Genomic DNA, 27,613 nt, shown 5'->3' with positions numbered 1-27,613 from the left:
AGCCTGCCTGGAAAATCTTCAGTATTTGTTCCTTCCATGCCCACTAAAACATTTTAACATAACTGATAATGGTGATGATGATACTTATTGCTTATTGTTAAGAAGTTAGAGGGTGGCAAATCCAGTTCTTTAGTAATCTTCTTTGTTTTAAAACAAAGCAAAGTGTCAAATGGTGTGAACATACAATAGATATAGTTAAATAATGTTAAGTGTCATAGACATCGTTCTTTAACCAGAACGACCTTCATTTCTTCATTTTAATGTCACTAACAGAAGAATAGCTACCAGGATTTTGTTTGCCCCATTGTGTAGTCTTTTTAAAAAGAGAGAGAGAGGAGAAATGTTTAATGCTTGTTTAGAAAACCTCGATTGGTTTATTTCCATATAACTAACATATTTAATTGACCCACTAGCAGAGAAGTTACTGGCATTTGAGGACAAAGGTACTTGTCAATTAAATCATATGCATGAAGCCTATTTGAAGATGCAAATGTGTACATGTAGGATATCAGAAGAATACAAGGTTGATAGAACACTGAAATCACCATGGACATTATTGAATAATCTTTTAATATTTAATATCCCTAGATTCTTTTCCCAGACAAAGTAAATTTTAATAGTCTGAAAGAAATAGCCTTTTTGTAGTTGAGGAACTCTGCTCTGATACTGACTTTTTGTCTGGCCTTGGCAAGTCATTTCTCCTCTCAACCTCAGTTCCCCAGCTGTGAAATGGTTAATGATATTCCCCTGGTGCCTTCTGTTTGCCAGAAGCTGGGAATGGATGACAGGGAGTGGATACTTGTTCTATTCATTCCCTCTGAAGCACCTGACATTGACCACTTTCAGAAGACACTATACTGAGCTAGATGGACCTTTGGTGTGACCTAGTATGGCTGCTCTTTTTCATCCTTGAACAGCTCTGATGCAGCCTGCATAGTCTGACACCTAAATTGTCAACGTAACAACTAAAGTTGAACACTGGGCTATGTCTATACTGTAGCCTTCTTGTGGAAAAGCTTACGCAAATGAAGCACAGCGTGGAATACCGCCATGCTTCTTTTGTATAAGTAATGAGCAGCTGTTTTGCGCAAAAGCCTCTTGCACAAAAATGGCTGCTCATTACTGATGCAAATGAAGCACAATGATATAAATGAAGAGCAGCGATATTCCACACCGCGCTTCATTTGCATATGCTTTTCCACAGGAAGGCTACAGTATAGACGTAGCCTGACAGAAGACACTATAGGATATAAATATGGGGGAACCCCTGAGAGTTGCAGCTTTGCCATGCAATTAATTCTAGGACTATGTTTTTCTGATAAATGTTTCTTTGATGCGTACCAATGGCACAATTCTTTGTTCTTTGGAAATACCATGACAAGGCAGGAAAAGCTCTGAAGTCAGAATGTCTCCTCGCTGGGAACTGTGCTTTCCTTTGCTTCGCTGTTTAGAAGAAAGATATGTAGTTCAGTCTCTCAAGCTTTCCCAGTTTGCTAGAAATTCATTTAGACTTATTCCTCTTTCTCATTTAACTCCAGTGATCAAGATTCTGGATTTCTGAATAGTAGATCTAAATTCTGTCCCCACTGAGATTTATATTGTCTCATCATTGATTATGAACCTCTTTTTCTGTTCTAGCCGAACAAGAGACTCAGGCCATGTCTAGACTACAAACTTTTGTTCGTATTCCTGTGTTGGTCAGAGGTATGCAGTGGTGGGATATGTGATGCTCTTATTTTAAGACTCTCTTTAGTCTCCAAGATTAAGCTGTATTTCAAATGCATGCATGCACATTCCAGCCTATCATCTCTTCACTAGAGATCATGAGAAGAGATCTTTATGCAGGTGACTGGCAGACAGACTCCAAAGAGCTGACTTAAGCAGAACATTTTATGGTTGAATTGTTTTATACAATATAATTATTTAGACTTCCAGTCTAAACGCTAGGCACATAAACAAAACAGTTCTCTTAAAGGATGCATCATTTAATCTGCAAGTGAATATCACAGGATAGTAACAAACATTTTGGCTGAGGTTTTACCTACAAAAACAGCATTTCTGTGCTAAATTCTCAGAGGGAGAGGGAGTCGGTGGTAACCTGAAACTTAGTTTAAAAAGACAGGCTGTCTTTGAAAGGCCATGCTTTGAAGTAGAGCAGGAGTGAGGAGCCTTTTTGAGGTCAGGGGCCACTGACCCACAGAAAAATCAGTTGTGGGATACACACAAAAACCCCTCACTGATGTGGCACCTGACTGAGAAGGAGAAAGACACTCCCCACATTCTCCTTGCACATCAGAGCCTGGAGGACCCAGGCTAGTAAATTTTGTGTGCTCCATCCCCATGGTGGGGCAGTGGGTGGGGGGAAGGGCTGACGCACCAGTACAGGCTCCCTAATGCAGGACGGGCCCTGAGCCTCAGGGGCTGGATCCAGGCTCCCTGGGCCTGAGGTTCCCCACCCGTGAAGTACAGTCATATACAGGCAGTCCCCGAGTTACACGGATCCGACTTATGTCGGATCCGCAGTTACGAACGGGGCCCTCTCCCTGGTCTCCAGCAGACCAGGGAGAGGAAGCAGAGCGGCGGAGCACGCGGGCAGCGGACAGCCAAGACGCATCTGGGCTGTCCGCTGCCCGCGTGTTCCGCCGCTTTGCTCTGCTTTGCTCCCCGTCCCCCTGGTCTGCAGACCAGAAGGACGGGGAGCAAAGCGGCGGAACACGCGGGCAGCAGACAGCCCAGACGCGCCTCTGGGCTGTCTGCTGCCCGCGTGTTCCGCCGCTTTGCTCCCCGTCCTTCTGGTCTGCAGACCAGGAGGACGGGGAGCAAAGCAGAGCAAAGCCGCGGAGCCCGAGGGCAGCAGGACAGCCACGGCGCATCTGTGCTGTCCCGCTGCCCCCGTGCTCCGCGGCTTTGCTCCAGACGCCTGTGGTACAGCAGCTGGGGCGCTGCTGGTTGGTCCTGTAGCGCCGCTCTGGGCGCTACTGGACCAACCAGGCAGCACCGCAGCTGCTCTGCCCCAGGCGTCCTGATTCAGCCACTGCTGGTCAGTTTCAGCAGCGGCTGAATCAGGACGCCTGGGGCAGAGCAGCTTGGGTGCTGCTGGGTTGGTCCAGTAGCACCGAGGAGCGGCAGCGCTACTGGACCAACCCAGCAGCACCCCAGCTGCTCTGCCCCAGGCATCCCCAAGTCAGCCGCTGCTGAAACTGACCAGTGGCTGACCACAGGAAGCCCCTGCCCCGGGCTTCCTGGAATCAGCCGCTGATCAGTTTCAGCAGCAGCTGACTTGGGGATGCCTGTGGTTCTTAAGTTGAATCTGTATGTAAGTCAGAACTGGCATCCAGATTCAGCCGCTGTTGAAACTGATCAGTTTCAGCAGCGGCTGAATCTGGACGCCAGTTCCGACTTACATACAGATTCAACTTAAGAACAAACCTACAGTCCCTATCTTGTACGTAACCCGGGGACTGCCTGTAGTCAATTTTCTCCATTCATTACAGGGGGAAATGGTCCTTCATTGCCTCTAGGTGGCAGTGATTTTTTTACCACTACTAATCACTACCAGGAACAACATATGTTTATCCATATTGTGTCTTCCTCTTTCAGATGCTCCAGTGGTTGGCAGCCTTACCAGACATCTATATTTGGAAATAATCCATGGCTCAAAGATCCCACATAACATTTAGCCAGTTTTTGGCTAAGCTCCATGCTTGTATGAAGAGATGCAGCAGTAGCATGAAATATACTGCTATGAACAGAGAACGAAACATTCAGTTCTTGTATTCCTGGTGAGTGTTTGGAAATGATTAATTCAACTGCTGGCATCTCCTCAAAATTTGGTGAGAAAAGTTTTTCCACAGGCTCTCTAACTTTCCAAAACATGAATAATTCACCAGTTCTTGTGTTTTGGCTCAATTTCCCTCACGAGGATGAAATGAGTAGCTGTCTCAGTAAGTAATCACTTTGACTGCCAGTACTACTTGTAGGTGGTATACACTGAGGCTTTGTCTACACTGTGAGTTTTTGCAGCAGAAAATATGCAAATGATGGGGCTCATTACCATAAGTCGGTATATCATTAGCATATTTTCTGCTGTTTCTTTTTGTGCAAAAACAAGCAGTGTAGATGCTTCCGTTTTGTGCAAAAACCCCATTTTGCGCAAGATCCTTATGCCTCTCCAGGACAGGCATAAGGATCTTGTGGGGGGGAAAAAGGTTTTTGCACAAAACGGCCAAAGCCACACTGCCTGTTTTTGCGCAAAAACCTCTAGCTCAAAAACGGAATGAAAGGGAGTATGCAAATGAATCGCGGCACGAACTAGGTAGTTCGAACTAGGAAGCCTAGTTCGAACTACCTAGTTCGTGCCGCGTGTAGCCGCGCTGCACGGGGTTCGAACCAGCGGGGATTTAAAAATGGCGGCGCCCCGCTTATGCAAATGAAGCCCGGGAAATTCAAATCCCGGGCTTCATTTGAAATTGCGGTATGCCTACATTACCCCGCTAGTTCGAATTAGCGGGGTAGTGTAGACATACCCTTTGCCACCCCTTGCGCTCCCCAGCCAGAGAGAGAGGAATGCAGCTTTCCTCTCATCCTCTCACTCACTGACAGTGACGGGTAGGGGAACAACAACAAGTAGTGTCCCAAATATAGGAGGCAGAGAAAGCTTCAGCCACTTCTCCTCCCCCCCCCCCCCCAGCCGAAATGGCACACTGGAGGTTGAAGACTCGGGACTGGGGCAGTCCTTTGAACCAGTGCAAGTGGGATGCACTCCCAGCCAGCTCCTTTAACCTGCTTGCTGCTTAGCATGGCAGCATGCAGGAGAACCCTGGGTGCCAGGCTGGAATCATGCCCCACCTCTGCCTGCAGTTGAGTGCCCCAGCTGGCCGGCTTCTTCTTGCCGGAACAGCATACCAGGGCACACCAACTTACTCTCACCTCCAATGATAATTCCGTGAATTTTGCCAGCATGCTGATTCTGTAGGAGAGAGAAAGAGATGAATTAGTGACTAATTAGCTTGAGGTGGCCAGTGTCACTAAATGTGCAAGTAAATGTTTTGAGTGTTGGCTGATGGCTGTAAAGCTTGAGCCAAACTAAAGGTAGTCTCTTGGACAGGAGATATATGGGGTTTTTTAGAGATAAGGACAGACTGAAGAAAGGCTACTGAGATAGCAGCAAGGTAGCCAAGTTTAACCGATTTACTGCCTCAAATCCTATGCAGCGAAGAAACAATTTGACATAGTTAGAGCAGCAACATTTGAATACACATTTCAGGCACCATCCTTGCCCCCCCCCCCCACGTAGTTTCGGGGCCCAAATCTGGAATCTTGATTTACCTTATCACAGAAACCAGCCACAACATTTAATTCCAAATCCAGGTCTGAATTTCAAAGCCAACATCACCAACATTTGCGGGTATTTAGATCGGGGAGGACTGAGGCTGGTTCAGGTCCATCTCCAGGATAACTTTTGTCTGCTATTGAATCCCTGGGGGTGTGTCTAGACTACATGCCTCCTTCGACGGAGGCATGTAGATTAGCCAGATCGGAAGAGGGAAATGAAGCCGCGATTAAAATAATCGCGGCTTCATTTAAATTTAAATGGCTGCCCCGATCTGCCGATCAGCTGTTTGTCGGCAGATCGGGGGAGTCTGGACGCGATGCGCCGACAAAGAAGCCTTTCTTCATCGGCACAGGTAAGCCTCGTGAAACCAGGTTTACCTGTGCCGATGAAGAAAGGCTTCTTTGTCGGCGCATCGCGTCCAGACTCCCCCGATCTGCCGACAAACAGCTGATCGGCAGATCGGGGCAGCCATTTAAATTTAAATGAAGCCGCGATTATTTTAATCGCGGCTTCATTTCCCTCTTCCGATCTGGCTAATCTACATGCCTCCGTCGAAGGAGGCATGTAGTCTAGACACACCCTGGGAGACCCAGTGCAGGTGAGAGCTAGTCACCTGGGATGCCTGTTTGCCTGTAGAATGATGATTCTCGACTTGTTCTATTGAAAGAGACTCCTGTGCTTTGATCCTAGTCTCTATAATCTTCTGCCAGTAAACAGGAATTTTTCTGTAAGCCGTAATTTTCATGCAGTTTCACCTCCCACACAGTCCAGTCACCCCACCTGCTTCATCTTGTGCAGTAACTAATAAAAAAGCAGCTGCCATGGCTACTGTAGCTATATAAACTCAGGGGATAACTCTTCAGATTTTAAGGCGTGCCTAGTGCAGGTGATTTAACAACATTTTCTTCATTACAGAGAAACCATAAATTAGAGCAGAAATATACTATACTTCTCTGTGGATTTTAGCTTTGCAAATATGTACTTTGAAAATACTTGTAATGTGAGTAAAACAGCAGAGGCATGAGAGAACTCTGAGTAGAATCCTTGCTATTAAATCTAGTTATAATTAATCTTGTAATGGCAGTGCAAATCAGCATGTGGTTTTATATGTAATAGTACAGTGTTTCTCAACCTTTTTTTATAAAGTACCCCTTTAAAAAAAAAAAAAAAAGTACCCCCAGGACCTACAGTTTTGAGAGACACATTTTTTTTCTACCATTGCAACACATTTGTTTAAACACCTTAGTTGTAGCCAGGCAGGCGATGACATTTTTGGGTGTAAAAAGTACAAAAATAATAAAACGCTGTAAAACTTAAAACAAAAATTCAGTTTTCTCCAAATTTCAGGTGTGTTGACGAACCCCCCAGACTTCTCTCGAGTATCCCTAAAGGTACTCGTACCACTAGTTGAGAAACACTGTAATAGTACATTGGTCAGAGATGGTGCATTTAGAGAACCTTTTTGGTGCCTTCCCAGGCCTTCTCATTCACAATATTTTCACCAGTGTTCAAAGTAAATATCCTTTAGAAAGACAGGTTTGCAATAATGGTATTGATGTTTGCTGTAGCAGAGAAACATCCAGGTCATCCAAAAGATTTTGCAGACTTACTAAAGTGTTAACTCTTTTCAAGACAAGGTTGACTTTATAATCGTTATGGTGTATCTCTCTTGTAGTTCTTTATGCAGGTGAAAAATATATTTTTACTAGAAAATTTACCCGGTGTTGCTCTGGTCCTTAACTCAATTAATTTTTGTTTTTCTGGAAAATAACATGAAAATGTACATGCTTTGTTTAAATCATTGCTCAGGGATTGAGCTGGGGATGAGGGGTTCAGTATGCAAGCTGCCCTGGAGAGAGAGGACAACCCCAGCCTCACCGCAGCGCCTCTCTATGACCACTGCAGTGGGCACAGCCAGGGGGAGGGGTGCACGTGCTCTGGCTGGGACTGGTCCAAGTTCATTTGCTCCCTGCATTTCCCAGCCAGAGTGAGGAATGCAGCAAACTGGGTACTTCCCCTTACTCCCTGGTGAAGGTAACAGGCAGCAATGTTGCTATATGAATCAGGGGAAGGGGACTTCAGCCCCCTCCCATCCTCTTTAAAGGATACCTGCTGGGTGGGAGGTTCGGGGCTGAGGTAGTCCTGGATGGAGAAGGGTGCACCCCTAGCTAGCCCCTTTCACTTGCCTGGTGATTCTGTTTCTTTTCTGAATTGTTTTATTAGAAGCAATTCCATACCAGGCATATTCCATTTTCCTGGCACAACCAAACCCTGACCTTGCTTTAAGTCCGTGGTGCGCCCGCCAAGTGCTCGGGGCTGGCCTGGCCCCGGGCACATGGCGCATGGTGAGCGCCGGCCCCGGGAGCGCCGCGGATTGGCCGCCCGCGCTCTGGGCGCGGGGCGCTTGCAGGGGGCGCCGGCCCTGGCCGTGCGGCGCTTGGGGGGGGGGGGAGAGCGCCGGACGCGCAGCACTTGGTGGGGGGAGCGCCAGCCCCGGGCGCGCGGCGCTTGGTGGGGGGAGCGCCAGCCCCGGGCGCGCGGCGCTTGGCGGGGGGAGCGCCAGTCCCGGGCGCGCAGCACTTGAGGGTGGGGGCGCCGGCCCCAGGCGTGCAGCCCTTGGAGGGGGCACTGGCCCCAAGCGCGTTGCTATGGGGGGCCCCGCCCCCAGGCATGTGGCTATGGGGGGGCCACCCCCGGGCATGCGGCTATGGGGGGGGCCGCCCCCTGGCACCCGGCAGGCGAACGGCCACGCCCCCTGGCACCCGGCAACCTCAAATGGTTGGGGACCCCTGCTTTAAGTTATGATAAGAGGAAGCTATGTGCCAAATTTGGTGGGCCTAGCTCTTTCCATTTAGGAGGAGTTCTTGAACAGACAGATGCACAAACTCACTGTATTGTTTTTTAAATGCTGAGTAAATTGTAAACCTTTGTTTTGCATTATTCTCCTCTTGCTTTTTTACTCCTCTCCCCCTTCCATAAAATTCCTGACCCAATGCTCTCTAAATTCAGTGGAAGTTCGCCAGTTGACTTTAATGATAGCCAGGTTGGGTCCAAGGTAGGCATCCAGGATTACACCTCTCTATAATTATAATTCCAACCTAGGGAAGTGTCACCAAGATTTCATTCATGCTTCTGCCACTTGCTAAAAAAATCAATGACATTCTTTTGAGGTGTGTCTCCTGTGTCACCTAGTAATTCTTGCAGCAAGCCCAGAACTTCTACAGCACCTTTTCCTGGGACCAAGGAAATCTTGTGGACTAAATAATCCAGCACCCTGTGTTTCAGTAATGAAATGGCTTGGATACAGGCTCTGGGAGAGCTGTTGGCATTGGATTTTTCTTTTCTACTGTAAAAGCAGGCACAAGAGAGTATGTCTACACACAGCACCCATACATCTCATCTGCAGCTCATGTAGATATATCCACTCACAAATGAGTATGTGCCCCAAGGGTCAGCCTGTGCTGCCACATCTTCACTAGCTATGCAGCTAGCTAGTACAGGCACATCTACCTGAACTGCCATTCATACAGTCAGCTGTAATATAAATGTACCTTCCAGGCTTGCAGTCTCAGGCCTCAGTTGACTCTGAAGTTTCAGCTCTTTCTGATTGCTCTGAGAGAACTATCCTTTAGTTGTCATGAAATTGGTCCTGGGACTGCAGTTGCACTTTCCCTGTGCTTATGCTATTATATTGTGTTTTGTGTCTAGGGCTTCAGACTAAGCATTGTGTTAAATCAAAATAAATATCTAGCTGAGTTACTTGTATTTCTTTCTTTGGCATTCTGTTTCTGGATCTCTGTTCAGCCTTTTTGGATAATGGGGTACCTTTCTTTGGTATCAGATTCCACAGTGGCTTTTTCTTTCTTGTTATCTTTGGGTATGTATACACTAGCCCCCTAGTTCGAACTAGGGAGGCTAATGTAGGCATTCGAAGTTGCAAATCAAGCCCGGGATTTAAATATCCCGTGCTTGATTTGCATCTTCCCGGCCGGTTGCCATTTTTTGAAATTTACAAGTCTGGACTAACTGCCTGCGTCTACACGTGGCAGGGACCCAGTATTTCAAATTAAAGCCCTAAATCGAACTACCTGTTATTCCTCCTGCAAGGAAGTTTAACAGGTAGTTCAAGTTCTGTTCTGTTCTGTTCTCCCATTCTATCCATCAGATTTGCTCCTGCCCTCTCCCCAGACTACATATATTCTAGGCCTGATCTGAAGATATGTCTGACCCTTGCTTAGCCCAAATCCTAAGAGGGAGAGGTGGTAAAAATGGCTGCTTCCCTCAAGTAGCCAGGTACCGAGTTGGTCCCTGTGGTAATTTAGAGCTGGGATCTAACATATAAAAAGTTCAGTCCCATGACATGTCCTGTGTACAAACTATGTAAATGGAGGAGGCCCTAGCTGTCTAGTTAAGGTAGTCTTATCGGAGAGGCCTCCTTGGGGGGGCAGTATCTGGCTCTCTGCTTCCATCCTCAAATGCATAAGCTCCAATTCTTGCATCAGCATTAGAGTCCTTCTTTGTAGTCCCCTCTGTCTGTCTTTGCTGAACGCCAAGCGAGGGAAGCCAGAACTTCTGCACAATATTTCAGGTGCTCAAATAGCAATGAGTGTGAAATAATAATCAGATCTTTCGCAAAGGAAATTATGAAGTAAAAAATGTTCCCCAGAGCAGTTTAATAGGCTCTGGGAAGATTTAGCTAGCATGATGCAGCTCTGTGTTGTGTTCCATGGGCTGCTGTTACAAACACTGGAGGGCAGCAAAACAAATGCAACTAAGGATTTAAGCAATGAACAATAGTAGTTAGCTGGATTGTGTATTATGGTAGCATTTACACACAGTCTAAGTCAAGTGACTTAGAAAAATATTACATTCCCAAGTGCCTCTTTTTTGTACAAAACACAGGTGCTGGAACTAGGGAGTGCTGGCTTGAAGCGGCAATAACAGCTCAAATGCACCGTGTCTGCCTTCAGCAACCCTGCTATAAAAATTGTTCCAGCACCAATGATAAAAAGTGAATCCAGAAAGTAAGAATTGTTTTCCAACCTATGGTAAACCTTTAGAAAGAACTGGCCCCTTCCTGCCTTTTTGCAAGAGAGTTAAATCAATTTACAAGGCCCTGTTTTCTTGCCCCCATTTTTTGTAGGCTTGATGGTAAAAATACACTAGAAATAACCACTTTGAATTATTTCAGCTTGGAAAAATCAACAAAGGTACCTTTGTAATGAAGAGTGACAGTTTATCTAAAACTCTTAACACTACTACTTAACAATACCTCTAAACAATTTCAGATAACAATACTTATATTTAACAGACACACAAACGACAACAATAACAATAACATATTTGGTATTCGTTATGTTTGGTATACGTTACGCTCTACAGGAACTCGTTTGGTTCAGTGAGCGGGAGGTGGCCCTCAGGTGATCAATCCTCAGACCTGGCTCATATTCTGCCATCCAATGTTTATTCGGGATTCCTCAATTTGATACAGGAGGAGAAGCTGTTTTATAGAGAAAGCTTTTGTGCGCTTTTTGTGATAGGCTAGCAGACCCTGTCTGTTAAGTGACAGGAGTAAGGGGGTGAGATGGTTTCCTGTTTTTCCTTTTCTGCCTTATCGGGCATGGCACAGTCAGCACAACCAGCACGAACTTTACATGAACTGTTTGGGTCTGGTTTTGGTTCCTGTTCATCACTGATAAGTTACATAGTGTAAGGGTTTTTCATCAAGAGGAAGTTGACCTTTTTCTTGGATGGCAATATGCACGAGAAGCCTGGCCAGCAAAGAGCCTGCTTTCACACATCTGTCACTGGGTTCTTCATGCCTGGCTGTTTGCCAAAGAGGGAAAGACTGAAAAAAATCCCTCTTTTGTTGTGCCATAGGCATAGTCATATGTACAGGCTCACACATTCCTTGTGCACCAGTGTAAGGAAAGCTTTGCCTAGTCCTGCCAAGCAGTGCCAAAGTAGGCAGAGAGGAGCAGTATTGGAGCAAGGCCCTAATTCCACCAGTGGTCCCCTTCATCCCAGGTGGGCTTTGTGAGAGGAGCACATGCAACCCCTTACCAATGCATGCCACAGAGCTGTTTTAGTATCCATTGCATTAGGAGCCCAGGAGAAATTCTGACACACTCTTTAAAAAAATGTTAGCTGTGAATGTACACATATAAGCAGTCTACTTTTAAAGCTGGATTCCCCTTTGCAGGCAGGCAATGGCACACAGTTTCCAGCTACTGAAAAATATCCTAAGCCAGCATTGCAATGAACCTATTTATGAACCGATTAATGAAAATCGCCTCCTTATTTTTAAATGTTGCCAGCTGTGGGATGGTTTGTGAACTGCTTTAAAAATTCTAAAAATCCATGTATGAGGGACTATTTCCCTTCTTTAACAGAAATCAGAATCCATTGCAGGATCTAAGCCCATTCCTTTTGAGCCTGAATAAAGATCAGTCTCTAGTCATTTTCAAAAGATATTTTTTTTCTAGGCTAATTTTTGGCTTCTTTTGGAGCCAAGTAGGACTCATCAAGGACCTGGGCTGAAGGATAGTGACTAAGTCAGAGAAACTAATTCACTGTACTTGTCCACTTGTTCCAGTATTAAAGCTGAAATAGTTTTCACTCCCTCAAAGCATATAAAGGACCTGAGTCTGTGCTCTCTGATTTGATGTGCAACTTCATTGATCTCAGCGGAGTTGATTGCAGTGAAATTCAGGGCAAAATTTGGCTTTAAAGATAAGTGATGCTGCTGAGGGGACTGATAATGGAAGATAAAGCTGAGAAGGTTTTCGGTATTGGTTTGATTACAGTCCAAGTCAAAGTGATAAAATAATGCCTGCTGTGGGCTGTTTGACCTATGCAAAGCAACTGTGGTCTTAGCTGGCTCACAGTGAATAGGTGTTCACAATTCAAGAAACCATCAATGCAATTCAGCACCTTTAATAGTAGTCTCAAACATGGAAGGGATGGAGACTAAATTACCTTTTCAGCCTCAGAGGTGGCCTTTTCAGAACATAATACACTCAGACACAGAGAAACATGTACTGCCATTGTCAATGCCGTATGTATGCTATGAATAAATAGAGATATGCAATTTACTAAGGCTACTGCGCTAGACCTTTCCGAATAAATGAATTCACTGAAGAAATTATTAGTTATAAATTGTGTAACTTCCCAATAACTGAGAAATTAGTATGTGCACTACAATATATGTAATCAGGCATTGGCACATAGTACAGAAAATATATGCAATATAATGTATAAATCATGCTCCCAAATGGAAGGAGCCATGATTTTTATTTATCATTTTCAGTAGAAAAATGTTTGGTAACTTTCATTGTCCAGGGAAATTTAGACAGATGAAAGGGTTGGCTAAGCAATGATTATGTATGAGCATAAGTTTAAAATAAACAACTGAATGCTTTCATGTTTTTATCTGTTAAAATGCTTCTATGACTTTGACTTAAAAGAAGAAAGGGCTTTAGAAGGATCAGAAGAGTTATTTCCATGGGTAATTTATTTTATTCCCATGGGACACAATTTGCTTTTTGAACTTCACAGAGAAACAAAAGTTTGACACAGATGCAATAACCACATCTCTGCAGTAGGGTTTTTAATAGTAGCCAAAGGCAGAGAAGTTGTGACTTTGCACGTAATGGGCAACATTTAGATTGTTCATAACTTTTTCCCACAAGGGGGTTACTTCAAAAATCAGTAACCCACCAGCACTATTCTAAGCAGAACTAGTCAATAGTTTCCTATTAGCAAAACCTGAACGGTGGTATGTGAGGGTTGTTTTCTTATTCCAGAAAAGAGAGCTAAAGTGTGGTATTTGTTTTCTTATTTATGATGATTTCACCCCCTTCTTCCACCATAATATCTTTTTAAGCCAAACTGTGGTGTCAGGAGTTTTTCCAGTGTAAGGCCAAAGATTATTTAATTGCTCTCAGGAAGCATGAAATTAGTCCAGAGCATTTCATCAAGTAGGGACTCCAGAATGTTGAGGGGCTGGTCTGTGTATATCCATCTCCAAGATAAAGTAGACTTTCTCAGAATTCAGTCACCTCTGGGCACTCCTATCAGATATGAAGGGAAAATGCTACTGTCTCTACATTTCTTCCAGAAAGCATATAAACAATCCAACTTTAAGCAAGAGGAAATGAAATAATTGATCAGTGGATCACCATGTGGCTGAGTTTACATTACATCAAATACTTGGGCAAAAACTTGTCTACTCACCTTTGAAAACGTAACCCAAAGGGAGCAAGGGGTTCTTTAGAAGTACTATTTATACTGTCAGCTCTCTGGTCATAAACGGTAGAGGGAAATCTTTCACAAGCTTTAAATTCATTTACATGTTTGAAACTAAATGCTGGCATGAGCTCTCTCCACACACATTCTCAAATTGTGTTTAAATTGGAATGTCAGTACAAATTGAAAATGATCGTGTTATTAGCAAATGAAGGTGTCAATTAAAATGAAAGTTTACCCCTGTAAATCAGAGTGAGAAAATAGTCCAGGCATTTGGAAATGCATAAATGTCCATGAAGTCCAAGACGAGACACCATGTATAAACTGGTCTTGTCATAGTTAGATTATTTTTTTCCATTTAGTCTATATACTGAGCGTAATCCAGTACTTTAAGGGTTTCTAAGCAGTTTCATTCTTCAACAGTGATTTCAATTTACTTTTCATTTTGCCATTTTCCCTTACCACTGAGGCAACTTGTTGGATAATCAACTCTTAGTGGTATATAACATCTGCGGGTTAGTTTAGAAGTGATGGAGCTGCACAGCACCATTTCTTCAAAGAATGAGAAGGGATTGGTTTCCCTTTGGGGTAAAGATGCAGTGACAGGAAGGCAATGCAGACTGCTGTGCTGGGGAGGCAGTGCAATGAAGCAATCTCTAGTGCTCCCTTTCAGGAAGATGTGTAAAGCAGAGAAAATAAGCTCTGTCCAGCTTGTATCTACAGTAATTCCTCATTTAACATGTGCCCTCTTCACACATTTTCGCGATAGCACAATTTTTTGGGGGAACGTTTTTTGAATTACACGACCGTCCCCGGAATAACACGATTTCCCCAGCCTTGCAAAGTGGCGGAGGGTTTGCAGCTCGCCGCGCCGTTCCCCGCTGACTCCCTCTCACCAGATGCCTTGCCCCTTCTCCGCCCCCACTTGCAGGCCACTCACCATGCCATTCCTTGGCGACCCCCTCTCCCCTCATAGAATCATAGAATCATAGAATAATAGGACTGGAAGGGACCTCGAGAGGTCATCGAGTCCAGCCCCCCGCCCTCAAGGCAGGATCAAGCTCCGTCTACACCATCCCTGACAGATGTCTATCTAACCTGTTCTTAAATATCTCCAGAGAGGGAGATTCCACCACCTCCCTTGGCAATTTATTCCAATATTTGACCACCCTGACAGTTAGGAATTTTTTCCTAATGTCCAATCTAAACCTCCCCTGCTGCACTTTAAGCCCATTACTCCTTGTCCTGTCCTCAGAAACCAAGAGGAACAAATTTTCTCCTTCCTCCTTGTGACACCCTTTTAGATATTTGAAAACCGCTATCATGTCCCCCCTTAATCTTCTTTTTTCCAAACTAAACAAGCCCAGTTCATCAAGCCTGGCTTCATAGGTCATGTTCTCTAAACCTTTAATCATTCTTGTCGCTCTTCTCTGTACCCTTTCCAATTTCTCCACATCTTTCTTGAAATGTGGCGCCCAGAACTGGACACAGTACTCCAGCTGAGGCTAACTAGTGCAGAGTAGAGCGGCAGAATGACTTCACGAGTTTTGCTTACAACACACCTGTTGATACAACCTAGAATCATATTTGCTTTTTTTGCAACAGCATCACACTGTTGGCTCATATTCAACTTGTGGTCCACTATGACCCCTAGATCCCTTTCCGCCATGCTCCTTCCTAGACAGTCGCTTCCCATCTTGTATGTATGGAACTGATTGTTCCTTCCTAAGTGGAGCACTTTGCATTTCTCTTTATTAAACCTCATCCTGTTTACCTCTGACCATTTCTCTAACTTGCTAAGGTCATTTTGAATTATGTCCCTATCCTCCAAAGAAGTTGCAACCCCACCCAGTTTGGTATCATCTGCAAACTTAATAAGCGTACTCTCTATCCCAATATCTACATCATTGATGAAGATATTGAACAGTACGGGTCCCAAAACAGACCCTTGAGGAACTCCACTTGTTATCCCTTTCCAGCAGGATTTAGAACCATTAACAACAACTCTCTGACTACGGTTATCCAGTCAATTATGCACCCACCTTATCGTGGCCCTATCTAAGTTATATTTGCCTAGTTTATCAATAAGAATATCATGCGAGACCGTATCAAATGCCTTACTAAAGTCTAGGTATATGACATCCACCGCTTCTCCCTTATCCACAAGGCTCGTTATCTTATCAAAGAAAGCTATCAGATTAGTTTGGCATGACTTGTTCTTCACAAACCCATGCTGGCTATTCCCTATCACTTTATTACCTTCCAAGTGTTTGCATATGATTTCCTTAATTACCTGCTCCATTATCTTCCCTGGGACAGACTTTAAACTGACCGGTCTGTAGTTTCCTGGGTTGTTCTTATTCCCCTTTTTATAGATGGGCACAATATTTGCCCTTTTCCAGTCTTCTGGAATCTCCCCTGTCTGCCATGATTTTTCAAAGATCATAGCTAAAGGCTCAGATACCTCCTCTATCAGCTCCTTGAGTATCCTGGGATGCATTTCATCAGGACCTGGTGACTTGCTGACATCTAACTTTCCTACGTGATTTTTAACTTGTTCTTTGTGTATCCTATCTTCTAAACTTACCCTCTCTCTGCTTGTATTCACTACGTTAGGCACACCTCCAGACTTCTCGGTGAAGACTGAAACAAAGAAGTCATTGAGCATCTCCACCATTTCCAAGTTCCCTGTTACTGCTTCTCCCTCCTCACTAAGCAGTGGGCCTACCCTGTCCTTGGTCTTCCTCTTGCTTTTAATGTATTTATAAAAGGTCTTCTTGTTTCCCTTTATGCCTGTAGCTAGTTTGATCTCATTTTGTGCCTTTGCCTTTCTAATCCTCGCCAGACACAGTGCGGGTCCCGGCAGACCCATCACAGGGGCATACTTCCAAACCAATCCCACTCCTCTCTCCTCCCTTTCCCTTCCCCAGAGCCAAACACCTTCCCTCCATGCTGTAACCCAGTCCCCTTTCTCCCCCAACCTTATGTCCCCAACAGACACCACCGCTTGAAATGCAACCCCCACCTTTTCCATTATTTCCAATGGGAAAATTGACCCCGCATAACATGTTTTCACTTAACACGATCATTTTCTGAAACATATCTATAGTGTTAAATTAGGAATTACTGTATTAGATGGTATTTGGGATTGACATGGGGTTCTTGTTTGTGAGGTGTAGAGATGCTGAAAATTGTGATATTTATACACGAATATGGACTCTTCAGACATAAATAAGATTCAGTCCCTGCCTCAAAGGTCTTACAGTCTAAGGGTATGTCTCCACTTGCACCCTCTTTCAAGAGAGGGATGCAAATGAAGACATTCAAAATTGCAAATGAAGCTGGGATTTAAATATCCCATTCGTAATTTGCATAATCGCGTTATGGCGCTATTTCAAAATAACAAATGCAGTGAAGATGCGGTTATTATGAGAGAAAACCCTTCTCTCGAAATAACGCTTATTCCTCAGACAATGAGGTTTACCAGTTATTTTGAGAGAAGGGTTTTCCCTCAAAATAACTGCGTCTTAACAGGGTCTGTTATTTCAAAATAACGCAATTTCAAAATAGCGCCCGTCCGCGATTATGCAAATGAACCACAGGATATTTAAATCCCGGCTTCATTTGCAATTTCAACTGTCTTCATTTGCATCCCTCTCTCGAAAGAGGGTGCAAGTGTAGACATACCCTAAGGAGTTGATACTCAGGGGATTACATTTAGGCACGTCAGTAGTGCCACTAAACATGGAGCCTCATGAAGACATGACAGAAAAAGGGAAGACAAGCAAAGAGTAAGTCACAGAGGTTATTTATACAAGCCTGCAAACTGGATCCTCTGCTGTATCCAAGCTGTTTTGGTGCTCTGGAACACAAATAATCCCATTCTCTGCCCTGAAAGAAGCACCTCCTTGAATTGCTTCTAAAAAATTCTGCTGTGACTTAACAGACAATAAAAAGCCCTTCTCTGGTTAGATAAGAACTCTACTAGGAATACCATTAGTGAACAAGGTATGGGGTTCGCACTAGCCGGCTTTTAAAAATGGCGGCGCCGGCTTTATGCTAATGAAGCCCGGGAAATTCAAATCCCGGGCTTCATTAGCAAGTTCGGTATGCATACATTACCCCCCTAGTTCTAACTAGGGGGGTAGTGTAGACATACCCTATTTGTTCAGCTGGCAACATCCATGCACACAAAAATCATTCATGATGGTAAATGGGTTCCATCTCAATTACTTTTACAAGTTGCTCGGATGTAGCCAGAACAGAAATGGCAGCATAGTTCTGATGCTTTAAGTCTGAAGAGAATTACAAAAATAGTGGGGTTTAACTCTTGAGATTATACTGAGGAATGTGGAGGAGTGCTGAGTCAGCCAAAATACTTTCAGGGGCATTGGTGGGGAGAGGGATGGTCGGAATCAACTCCTTTGTCTCCTTTTAGAGCTGCAGAATGTACTTCCCCATTCCCAGCCTCATACTGGCAAAGGGGGGATGGGACTTGGACGTACATGCACCCTACACTACCATTTGAGGAGTGTAATTTTTGGTCACTTCCTCTCACTTTACCCTCATTGGTACAAAAGCTAGGATGTTGGCTGTCCTTGCACAAGAACCTAAAGGAGGTTAAGGGGCTTCCTGTGCTTTCTTCTTCCTTGGAAATTTGCAAAGAAGCGGCCAGTATCTGGCCTAATGCATTGATATTTATGCTAGAGCAGCCCTTTTCCTACAGACAATTTATTGCTCTCTTATCTTTTCCCCATAGACATTTTTTCCCTGTGACCTTGTAACTTCAAGGTGCTCTATGCAGGCAAATGGAATTTGGGTTTGTACCCTATATATGTTTTGCTCTTGAGTTGCACCGTATTACCCCAAAGAGAACAAATTTCTGGTTCTAGGCAGGGCCATCCCTACCAGTGCTGGTGCCCTATGCATCCCAGCACTGGCACAACCTTCCCTTCCCCCAGGGAAAGAAGCCACTTTGAGGTGGGTTGAGGGAGTCTGTGGAAGCATGAAGAAGCTATGGAGGGCAAGGGATTGCTAACTCTCCCAGACCGGCAGTGGTGTCCAGTCTGGGAGAGTTGGCAACCTTGTAACAGGGCAGGAAGGGAAGCTCACTTGCAGCATTAGGGCAGGAGGTGCAAGCACGAGATGGAGCAGTGGGTAGCAGCGCTGACCTTTGGAGAGAAGGGCACTTTGAAGGAGAAACTGCTACTTTTCTCCATTCGCCAGCTGTGTGGCCACCCTAACCTCCTATGAGCCACACTTGCGCTGCCCTCTGCCTCCCGGTGAACAGGAGTTGGGCACAGCCCACAGTAGGGGGCGGCCACAGGATAGGGCTAAGGGCCACCAGACCCAGCACTAAGTTTGCAGAGGGGAAGTGCAGCCGGGGGATGGGGTCGTCGGCACCGCCTTCAATCCTATCCTTAGACATATGTAGCATATGCCTATGGATGGCCCTGCCATTCCATTTTTTTGAAAGTTTCTGGGTTTTTAAATTTCTTTTCCTGTATAGATTTGATCTTAGAAACTGTATTTACCTCCTTCTTGTAAAATGTAATGTAATTATTAAAAAGTTAATAAATTTGGACAAACCAGAGAAAGAGAGAGTTCTATTTTCATTACTCTCATAAGTTTGATTTAAAATTGAAACAAATACATAGTGTACAAGCAAATACAGTAGAGAAGGCATGAAGTCTGAAATCTGCTCTAACCTTTTGCTTAGCTTACACTGATCGGCATAGAAATGTTTCTTTTTTCCTAACGGAGAGAACGGCAGAAATACCACACCTGGTCCATCTAATTAATAAAATCTAGGCAAACTGAATGTTAATTGTGTTGAATCCTCTTAGCTGGTGGACAGCCAGTTCACTCAATTAAACAGCCATCCTGCTAGAGAAAGATTTACAAAGACAGAAAATACTGAACAGAATAAAAATGCAACAATACAATTTATATTTGTTTCAATTAATCTTTATTTTTATGGGTTTTTGGGGAGGAAATTTCGTCATAAAAAAACTGGAGTTTGGCATTTCAGATTTATTTAATCTCTTGTTAAACATTTCTTAACTTGTGTCACTGGCTGAATACACCCTATTAAGCAGTTTCATTATCATTAAGGACAATTATGCTAAATTAGCACCGGGGGAGATGTCCTGATTAAGAGTGTCCTGGTTAAGTGGTGTGTACAGTGCTTGTAATTCTTTGTCCCGGGTCTCACATTTACACTTGGTTAGCATTTTCCTTCCATATATTTTGAGTTACTTGCTTAATTTTTCATAGTGTATGTTCCTAATTACAAAGATGCGAAGGTTAAACAATAAACACATCAAACCATAGTAAATACTGAGAGACAGTACCACACCTTATTATGCTTATTAGGCAAAAGTCTATTAATATATGTCTCGTATTTGGTATAGTACTTATACTATAAAATGATCTATTGGGGTATAAATTATTTGTAACTATGACCTTTAAATAAAAAATTAGTGTTTTTTAATATATGTATAAAGAAGGCATGTTTTTAAAGGAGTAAGGATAGTTTCTGCTTGTATTTCACCTCAGAAATTAAGGCCTGGACTATTGAGCTTTTCATAGAAGACTCTGGATAACTGGAGAGCTTTCTTGGTTTTGACATCAAATGTATGAGAGTAAAATCTGAGCATCTGAAAACTGCACAATTTTTTTATACCAGCTGCAGAACTATTTTCTACTGTTTTTCTTAACACCTGTTTTATATAAGAGCTTGCTGAAATATTGTCATTGTTAAAGACTTACAGTCTTCTCTTGCTTCGTTTAAAGGCCATGGGAGCTCTTATTATGGTTCTCCGGTCCTTCAGAGAGCGCACCAGCTAGGGTTGCCAGGTGTCCAGGTTTTCAACCAGACAGTCCAGTATTTGAGTTTTCTGTCGGGGAAACAAATTGAGAAAATACCAGACATATAAATGTCTGGTATTTTCTAATTAAGTAAGTTTTATTATTATAATGAGTATCAGTACGTAGTTGCATACTATGTGAGCGTGTCTACCTGCCAAGCAGTACGCAGCTACGCAGTAGAGAGGGGGTGGGGGGGGGTGGGGTGGGATAGAGTCCCTGGGATCAGACTCGCTCATGCGCCCTGCTGGGACCATACGTGGGACTGGCAGCACCCCGGGATCTGCATGCACCCGGGTCAGCCCAGCTCCCCGCCAGCCCTGCTTCCCATCTGCCGGTTCCTTCCCCCGATCTCCCCAGCCAGCCCTGCTCCTCCAGACCCCCTCCCAGCCAGCCCTGCTTCCTGCCAGTGGATTCCCCTCCCCACCCCCCGATCAGCCTCACTCCCCTCCTGGCCAGTCCTCCCCCCTTCCCGTTTTGAGATCATGTGTATCTGGTATTTTTTTGAAACCCATCTGGTAACCCTACCTCCAGCAAAATCAGCTAAAAAACTTGATAATCCTCTCCCTGCTTATTCTGCAAGGGTAAAGAACCCTTAAGCATTGTATTTCCTGATGTGGCATTTTACATAATTTTGTTTAGAAGTGTATTTTTGGTAGCAATGCGTCTCTAAAGTTAAAAACTAATATTCAGACTAAAGAACTATTAGATGTGTCATCATTAACAAGATATTAATTGGGTAACTTGATGAGACTGAAAAGTAAGTTGGTCAGAAGCAGGCCCACTGATGGGGGGCAAAAGGGGCAACTGTCCCAGGACCCAGCAATTCAAAAGGGCCCTGGGCTCTCAGCTGCCGTGGCTGCTACTGTGTCACCATTGGCACTCAGAGCCATGTGTCCTTTAAATTACCACTGGAGTGCCATGCTACGTGCTCCAGGCAGCTCTAAGGACTGGGGGGAGGACTGTGTGGCATGCTGTGGGTGGTGCCAAGGGCTACTGCCCCTGCCCCTTCTATCTGAAGCCGCACCCTTCTGGGAGTACAGAGCTGCCCCACCTCCGACCTTGCCAAGAAGCCTGGTGTGGCTGTCAGCTCCCCTGGTCAGAAGTATAGCTGTGAACCCTCCAAGATTTAAATGCAATGGCAAATATGCAAAGGTCCCAGTCCTGCCAGGTCTTGAGTACTTCCTTCCACAGTGGAGCACTCCCACTTCCAATCAAGTGTCTATTTTGTAAGATACACTTCCTGCACAAGGTGGCTCCTCAGCTGGTTGCTTTTAAGCAGCCATAATGTGGCCAAGAATCCTACATCTGTATGCTCTGTTCTTTGTTAAATATTTGTTTATTCTGCAGCATTACAAGAGTTTGATAGATTCACAGAATTTAAGACCGGAGGGGACTATTGGATCACAGTGTGACTTCCAGTATAACACAGACCATCACATTTTACTCAGTTGTGCCTCTTTTGAGCCCGATACATTGTGTTTGGCTCAAGCATTTCTTAATCTAGAGAGACATCTAGTCTTGATTCAAAGACATCAAAACTTAGAGAATCTACCACTTACCTTGGGAGTTTGTTTAATGGTTTGTCAGCCTCACTGGTAAAAAATTTGTGCCTTATTTCTAATTTGAATTTGTCTGGCTTTAGCTTCTAGTCACTAGTCCATGTAATACCTTTCTCACTGAGATTAAAGAGCTCTTTAATACCTGGTATTTGCTCCCTGTGACGTTATTTATACACTATAACAGGCCTGGCCATAATACAGCCTGCGGGCCAGATCAGGTCCACCAGGGCACTGGATCCCAGACAGGCTCCCTGCTTGCCCCGCAGGCCACTCAGAAAGGCAGCTGCCGGGCCATTTCTCTTTCAAAATTGTGATCCCAGAGGGAATGGAGGGAGGCTTCAGGCAGTGACCCCGCCCCCAGCACAATCCCATTGGCTGGTTTCTAGCCAGAAACTGGTCAATGGGAGCTACTTGTTTGAATAATGGGCAGCACACAAAGCACCATGCCCCCCTCCCCTCAAGCTCAGTTATTCACACAAGCACATGGCCCTGCAGCCTGTGCAGGCTTGGGGCAGGCAGGCAGGCAGGCTGAGAAACCTTTTAAGCTCTGCAAGCATTTACCTCTGCAGGCAGGCTGGTTGGGATGCTGGCTGGTAAGTCTCCTGAACAAAGCCTGCCGCTGGCACCCCAGCCCTCCCTTCCCCAACCCTTTCCCCCACACTCAACATACACTAACTCCCTGTCCCCCTCCTGAACCCATACCCCCTCCCATATCGGGTATCCCAATCCCCTGCTCCAGATTACAATTCCCTCCTGCCCTAGGTCACAACCCAAACTCTTACACCCAGTCCCCTCCTCTAGTCACAAACCAGACCCCTGCACCCCAGTCTCCTGCCCTAGGTCACAACAGCCTCCTTGACCCAAACTCCCTCCCAGACTCCACTGTCCCTCCTGCACCCCAGTCCCTTACCCTAAGCTCTTTTCTGCAGCCAACCTCCATCCCAGACCCTGCACCTCCTCCATTAATATCATGGAAGTGTGCAGCCCTTGACCACTTTCCAAAATCTTGGAATGTCCCCCCATCAAAAATTATTGCCCACACCTGTACTATAATCAATTCTCATCTCAGTCTTTTTGATAAACGAAAGAGATTGACTTTTCTAAGTCTCTCACAGTAAGACAGTTTTTCCAGATCTAGACTAATTTTTGTGTTTAATGTCTGAAACCTCTCTGATTCATTTCCCTCCTCCTCCTCCACTTTTTATATATACAAGGATTGTTTTAGCTATTTTTGTGATAGCATCACATGGGAAGTTCATGTTGTTGCTATTATTTTATAAATATTATTGTAGCAGAGTTGTTTATCTACTTTGACCCCTAGATCATTTAGGGTATGTCTACATTGTATTCCTCTTTCTAGAGAGGAATGCAAATGCAGCCGAGCGAAATTGCAAATGAAGCGCGGATTTGAGTTTCCCACGCTTCATTTGCATAATGGCGTCCAGGCACTTTTTCAAAATACCCTATTTTGAAAAAAAACCCACCGTCTAAGCAGGGTTATTTCGAAAAAACCCTTTTCTTTCGAAATAACCCTTACTCCTTAAAAAATGAGGTTTAAGGGTTATTTCGAAAGAAGGGGTTTTTCTTCAAAATAACCCCATCTAGTCGGCAATTTTCTTTTGAAATAGGGTATTTTGAAAAAGCACCCGGACACCATTATGCAAATGAAGCATGGGAAATTCAAATCCGAGCTTCATTTGCAATTTCGCTCGACTGCATTTGCATTCCTCTCTTGAAAGAGGAATGCTGTGTAGACGTACCCTTAGGGTATGTATACACTTGCACCCTACTTCAAACTAGGGATGCAAATGCAGGCATTCGAAATAGTCAATGAAGTGGGGATTTAAATATCCCGTGCTTCATTAGCATGATCTCGCTGGCGCGCTAGTTCGAATCACAGCTGATTCAAACCAGGAAGTGCGTGCTGGGACGCATTAGTTTGAACCAAACCCCTTGGTTCGAACTAACGTTACTCATTTTTTGAGGAGTAACGTTATTTCGAACCAAGGGGTTTGGTTCGAACTAACGTGTCCCGGCGCGCACTTCCTGATTTGAATCAGCTGTGATTCGAACTAGCGCGCCAGCGAGATGATACTAATAAAGCACAGGATATTTAAATCCCCACTTCATTGACTATTTCGAAGGCCTGCATTTGCATCTCTAGTTCGAACTAGGGTGCAAGTATAGACATACCCTTACAGAATTGCTCTTTTCCATGATACAGCCCCCCTCTCCACCCTATTCTTTAGGTATGGCCTATATTCCTTGTTCCTACGTGTAACTTTGCAGCATTTGACTGAATTAAAATGCATTCTATTTGACTGGGAGCAGTTTACCAAGCAATTCCAGATCATATTGTATAGACTGCCTTGTCCTCATCATTATTTATCATTGCACTAACTTTTGTGTTATCCTCATATTTTAGCAGCGGTGATTTTATATTTATTTCCAGTTAATTGAAGAAACGGGTGAAGGGATCACAGTTAGGGTTGCCAGATGTCCGGACAGTCCAGTATTTGAGCTTTCTGTTCAGGAAACAATTGAAAAATATAAATGAGAAAATATAAATGTCCGGTATTTTCTAAATAAGATGTAATGTAGATTGTGATGTAATGTCAAGCATGTCCGGTATTTTTGTTGAAATCATCTGGCAACCCTAATCACAATATGGAACTGACTGCTCAGAGGGAAGTTTTCATACAATAACAGTTCTTGTAAGAGGGAATGGTATGCTATTGTGGGTTTTTTTTCTTTTAAACATCTAAAACTGAGTCAGTAAACCTGCTTAGCTTGTCCCATATTGCTTTGACTACAGCCCTTTGCCAAAAATAGATGTAGGTCTGTCTTAGCCTTTGGCTTGGCAAACAGCTATGTTTTTGTAGGAGAGGCCTTCTTCCTGGATGAAAATTGCATGTGTTGTGCCTTCTCTCCTGCTTCCTGTGAGCACTGTGCCATGCAAATCCTACCCCAAAGCACTCTCAAAGGAATTAGTGTTGGACAAGGAACCTTATGATCTGTCATGCTTAGTTTCTAATTAGTCCAAAGCATCGAAGCTGATATAATTATTATGTAGGCCACACCTTCTCATGAAGAGAGAGGAATAATTTATAGTAATCATTAGGAGCTGCTTGGTTCTGAAAACAGAACTCTTTTTCTCTTTATTCATAGCCCAGACAATTGCATTGCATTTAGGGCTAGTTCCTGCTGTTATAATTCAGGCAAAATACATGTTGATTTCAACGTTGTGTAGTACACTCTATCACCTTGATTATCAGAATGTCAGCCAATGAATAATTTCAGCTACCTGATGTTTAGATAATTGAGGGAATTTTTAGATATAATTATTAAACTTTGGGAGACAGGAACACATTTTGGAGAAGAGGCAGTTTTAGTTAAGTTTTAGAAAATCAAGGTTATACTGTATGCACAACTCTTTAACTCAGTCTAATAAGGCTTAGAACTGAAGCTTTATTAAAATTCAAAGGATTGTTTGAAAATTATTTTTCCTGTCTTACAGGATGACTCTTAACTGTCCTTAACCACTAATCATTTGATCATTTATTTTCCAGAAAGCCATGTTGACAGAAGTCTCTTGCTCATGCATGCAAAGCGGAAGAAGAGGGGATAAGAGCCGTGTCTTATCACCTAAAACTACCCAGACACTGGAAACTTCCCATGACAAGTCATTGCTTATAATGACAGAGGAAATATTTTAATGTTAATAGCATCGTGATATGGTGATTATTCTGTTTTTTGTTGTTTTCTTCCCCAAAATGATTCTGAAGTGTTTCAGTAGGGATTATAAAGTATATGGAAAACAACTTTTTGAGACTATTCTGCCATCATCTCTTTTCAGGATTTTATCCTCTTTTTATTATATTGAGGTGTTTCCTAAGGGCTGGTCTACACACAGACTTTCACAGAAATATCTAATTCTGTTGTAACTGAGACCTCTTGTTATTACGGTGCCACCCTATGCGTGGACATTCTTATTTTGGTATGAGGAATACCTACACTGATTTTGTGTACATTGGTGTTTTACTGACTTCAGTTGAATTAAAGTAGGTCATTTTAATTCTGAAATACATAGACTGCAACCAAAGCAACAAATTTTGTCAAATACAACTTATTGAGGCTATTCCCATGCTACCATTTATTTTGGTATAACTTCTATGGTGGGTGAGGTAACATGGAGTAGTCAAGCTAATGGGCAAGCTCTCTCCCATCACGTTAGAGAGACTGCACTAGAGACCTTACACCCAGCACAAATGTTTGGGTGCAGCTGCATCACTATAAGTTCTCTAATGTAGCCATATCCTGAGGCCATGTCTACACACAGTGCTGCAGTGGAGCAGCTGCACCAGTACAGTTGCACCACTGCAGCATGTCTGGAGAAGACATTTTATGCTGACGAGTGAGAGCTCTCCCATTTGCATTTAAAAAAATAAACCTCTGCAAGAGGTATGTCGAGAGGAGAAGCCCTCCCACTTACTTAGTCTGTCCACACTGGCTCTTATATCAATGTAACTGATATCACTCAGTGGGTTGGGGTGTGGGGCAAGAAGGGATTTTCCCACTCCTGAGAGACGAACTTATGTCAACCTAGCCTGAGTTATTTTGGTGTGAATTTATATGAGAACAAGGCTTACATTTTCTCCATCTGTATTAGAATATTTGGCCTAACTGCACTATAAAATAACTTCTAGATAAACTGTGTTTTCTTTTACTTGTTTTATAGATCAAAATTTTCCTTCCAAGAGCAGACTTTTCATTTTGTTTTCAAATTTGTGAATTCATGGGTAAAGACTCATATCACCAGCATGACCCAGGAAGGTGTTATGCAAATTTCCACACAGAGACAATGCAGGAGGCATTTCCTGATGCAGTAAGAAAAGGCAGAGAAGACAAAGCATCTCAACAATCTAGGACGTAACTATGCTGGAGCAAGTGAACATCCAGTCAACAGGAAAAAAAAATCTACTAAACCTCAGTGGCCATTAATGATTGTTAAATACTGGATAGACTTGTTTGGAAAGGATGAGGAGCAGTGAGCTGGCACTAAAGCATAACTCATTGGTGCCCAGCCCATGCACAACAAGCTTTGCCAAGCCCTTAGCAATCTGAAATGAAGTCATCTCTGTCGTTATTTCCTGATAGCTGCTTGGAACTTAGAAATCCAGAGAAGGGAGAGCGCTGATAATGAAGTTCCATGGCAAAGCTTTTTGGGCTGCAACATAACAATATCTTTAAGCTCTTATACAAAGGCACTCAGGAGTCCAGCCCAACATTCTCAGACAGCAGATTATTTTCAGGAGGAGGACAGCTGGGTTAATGAAGGTTCATGTATGAAATGTGCTTAGATCATAGTCTATGGATCAGACACAATACAGTACATCCACTTCCACACCACATTCACCTGCCTCAGGTCAAACCCAAGGAAAGAAATGGCCATTTCAGTTTTGCCTAAAAGGCAATGCATTTGGCCTTTGTTAGACCAGGAGGGAAAACAAATTCCAGGATGAGGCCTCATCATTGACACCTCTACTTTCCAGCTACTTAGACATTCAAATGTAGGGACTGCATCCAAGAGCCCTACAACTGA

General features: G+C 43.8%; 2 long non-coding RNA genes across 2 annotated transcripts in view; one reads left to right on the top strand and one right to left on the bottom strand.

The window, feature by feature from the left end:
* LOC106731588 (uncharacterized) overlaps nucleotides 1-26,722 on the top strand; it is a 29,188-nt gene extending 2,466 nt beyond the window's left edge. Inside the window, exons 2-4 of the long non-coding RNA XR_012901920.2 lie at nucleotides 1,639-1,704; nucleotides 3,601-3,782; nucleotides 25,581-26,722. This is a non-coding gene — a long non-coding RNA (uncharacterized LOC106731588). The remainder of the gene's footprint in view (nucleotides 1-1,638; nucleotides 1,705-3,600; nucleotides 3,783-25,580) is intronic.
* Nucleotides 1,096-20,526, bottom strand: LOC149525405 (uncharacterized). The gene is made up of 3 exons (XR_016348938.1): nucleotides 20,354-20,526; nucleotides 4,930-4,969; nucleotides 1,096-1,443 (listed from the first exon to the last, which is right to left on the bottom strand). It is a non-coding gene; the product is annotated as an uncharacterized LOC149525405 (long non-coding RNA).
* Nucleotides 26,723-27,613: the final 891 nt, after the last annotated feature.

The sequence above is a fragment of the Pelodiscus sinensis genome, chromosome 2 (assembly GCF_052426305.1).
Source record: "Pelodiscus sinensis isolate ZL-2025 chromosome 2, ASM5242630v1, whole genome shotgun sequence".
NCBI lineage: Eukaryota > Metazoa > Chordata > Testudines > Trionychidae > Pelodiscus > Pelodiscus sinensis.
This window is presented reverse-complemented; position numbering and strand designations above follow the sequence as displayed.